This window comes from Tupaia chinensis, unplaced genomic scaffold, assembly GCF_000334495.1.
Source record: "Tupaia chinensis unplaced genomic scaffold, TupChi_1.0 Scaffold000138_1, whole genome shotgun sequence".
In the NCBI taxonomy this organism is placed as follows: domain Eukaryota; kingdom Metazoa; phylum Chordata; class Mammalia; order Scandentia; family Tupaiidae; genus Tupaia; species Tupaia belangeri.
This window is the reverse complement of record NW_006159608.1, coordinates 1,793,483-1,796,605: the sequence shown is the minus strand read 5'-3', so window position 1 is coordinate 1,796,605 and position 3,123 is coordinate 1,793,483. Positions and strand designations below refer to the sequence as shown.

Below are 3,123 nucleotides of genomic sequence, written 5' to 3'. Positions count from 1 at the left end.
CAGTGAGCACACACACCCTATAGCAAAAACTAAAAAACAAACAAACAAAAAAATAAGTATATTACAAGGAGAGTTGAGGTGTGGTAGTTAAAGCACTGGATCCCACATGCCCAACACTGCAGGTTTGAATCTTGGACCTGGTGGCCTGAAAAACGTGTCAGGTGCACGTGCATATGTGCCCAGACTCAAAAGGAGAAGGGACTGTGGCGTGGCCATCCCCCACCCAGGGGGTAATTTCTCACTTTTTTTGGCAAACGTACGTGCCCGTTGGCAAAAAAATAAAAGAAAAAAAGATATGTGGGAAAAACTTTATTATATCTTTAGAACTGGTAAGTTTTTAACGGTGTTAGAACTCTATGCTATGAAATACTTTCTAAAGTATTAACATGTCTGAAATGAGTGTAAATTATTTTAATGGATCTTGATGAGGTTCATTCTATTAAGAAAAATAGTTTCATGTTGAAGAGTTTTCCTTCCATTGATCGTAAATATATTAACATTTTTCATTGGTTCCTATTTCCAATAACAAAACAACATGGTTATCTTTCAGAATACTTTATATAAATGGAATTGAAATCTGTAATTATTTATTTAAAGAATTAATTTATTTATTTATTATGATTATTTTTAGAGGTTTTTGCTATAAGGCGTGTGTGCTCACCAGAAAGACAGACGAGAGACAGGAAAGGAGAAATCACCCCCCCAGGGGGGATGGCCACACTGCAATCCCTTCTCCTCCATTCTCCTCTCGGGATTTTGAACATGCACGCACACACACCCAGCGTGAGTTTAAGCCACCGGGTCTGGGACTTGAACTGCTATTGACTACATGGGAGTCCAGCAACATAGCCATTATGCCAACTGCTGGTTCCTATTTTGTTTTATTTATTATTATTTTTATTTTTCTATAGAGCTCATGCATTCACCAGAGAAAGAGAGGAAGTAAGAAAGCAAGCCTCCAGATCTGGGACTCATACCGTGGTCAGCCATGGGAGTTCAGTGCTTTATACCTGCTAGCCCAAAATCAGTAAAATAATTCTTCTTTCTTACCCAAATATCCCCTTTCTCTTGTAATTGTGTCTTACAAACTTCAACTTGTTACATTTAACACCTATCTAATTACAAGCTCATTCTCACAGGTTATTTAGTTGTCCTTTTGCCCTCGATTCATTTTATGCTATCATATTCCTAATTCTTTGTTTATATTACTTACATCTTCATGTCACATTTTTCCAAGATAATAACATGTCAATGATGGTTTATGTTGAGTTTTTATTTATTAAGGCACATACTATAGATAGTATGTATTGTCTCCATATTAAAGAAAAAAATCCTTAATATTGGAAGAAAAACAACCTGTGTACATTTCTATTTTCTTTTTCCTTCTTTAATACATTTCTAAGGACTAATTTTCACTTGATGTCTTTACAAAACTCTTTTTAACTGTTAATACATGTAATGTGAATTCTACCCAACTTTACCAAACCTGCTACCCTTGAAGATTACTCATAATACAGTTTCCATTTTTAAAAACCATTATCTAACATCTCATATTACATAATTGCTCTCCCCTGCTTTTCACTACATTATTTGTCTTTGGCGCCCTGTCACAGTAATATTTTGGCTTCTCTCTCACTCACTGCTCTTATTCTAGCTCCCTCCATGTTTCACTTCTTTGTTAGAAGTTTCCCACTGAACTGTCATTCTTTCTTTCTGGAGTTTTTAGTCATTAATATTCTGAAGAACCTTAAAATGCCCCTCTCCGTAGTTGACCCTAAATTATTTTCTCAGAAATATTACTCATTTCTTTTTTCTACTTAATTTTTAGCCTCCCATACTTGGTTCTAGATATTCTGTTAGCAGATGAAACTATATATCTAAAGCTTATTTCCCACTCTTATTCCCATTTGTGGTCTTTACATTTATTTTCCAAAACCTTCCTGTAGTTCTCCTTTTTTCATTTATTTTCCCTATTTTGTTTTCCATCTAGTTTTTACTGCAGACTGCCCTTTGTAGATTTTTTCTGTACAGTTTCTGGTTTGCTGATTTCAAACCACATTACTATATTTGCTGAAATAAGTCTTCCGAAACACAGAAGTTATCTTGCTTGAACCCTATATCCAGTCGGAGTTTTTGTTTTTGTTTTGGTTTGGTTTTGGTTTTTTCCACCTGCTATCAATAAATAAAATGTCTCATTAGCTTGGCATGTAAGTTTGAGTACTTTGGGTAGCCTCGGAGGACCTTTCTAGCTCTTTACTTCCTGTTTCCAACATGTTCCAGCCAACCTTCACTTTTCTCTATTTCTTAAATATATTTATTTTCCTCATTTATATATATATATATATATATATATATATGTACATATATGTACATATATGTACATTTGGAAAAAGCACTCAAAACTGCATAAATATTTGGAGCTATAAGTAGCTTACCCTCGCTAATGCCTTCAGTAAGCACCACTGCCTTTCCCCTTGCACCACAAATGGTAATTGCTAAGAAATGATCATTTTAGTAGCCTGACTGTTACACTTACTTCCTCGGAGGCACTCTGAGCTTTCTTATGGCTAAGTAGTAACATAGTAGACATCACCTTTTCCACTTACACATTCCTTGGGAGCAGGAATTAGGTGGTTTTATTTTTCTGATAGTCACAGAGATTCTAGCTTCAGGTTAGCTTCAGAAGACTATACGGGATGTGCCCTATACAAGGGTAGACTCCTGAAAGGCATCCCAGACTTCAGTGCATGTGCAGAAGCCCTGTGTCCCCTGCCGTGTGGTTGGCACATGTGTAATACGTTAGTGTAAGACCTTCTATACAAGTTCTACTTGCTGCCTTTCTTCTTATTTACTGTAATCTGCAATACTGTAATGTCCTTTTATCTAGTCAGTCTGTGTCACTCCCTTTCTGTCACCAGTTTCCAAAAGATCTCTCCTGTTATACATCCAGTCTAACTGTGCCTAGATATTAGATTCTTGCTGCTGTTCATAAAAAAGAAATCGAAGCGGTCTAGTTTTCCTTCTGTAGTGTGATTGTTGTCATGTGATTATGTTCATTTCTAAGTTATCCGTCAGATTGCTTCTTTCTCAAATTTAGAGAATTAAAGCCATATACCATCTCTT

The 3,123-nt window shown here is 35.9% G+C and overlaps 1 protein-coding gene across 6 annotated transcripts in view; it reads left to right on the top strand.

Annotated features, from left to right (window-relative positions):
- The window catches only part of CPEB2 (cytoplasmic polyadenylation element binding protein 2), a gene marked incomplete at its 5' end in the record, with an annotated part of 76,058 nt that overhangs the window by 50,733 nt on the left and 22,202 nt on the right, over positions 1-3,123 (top strand).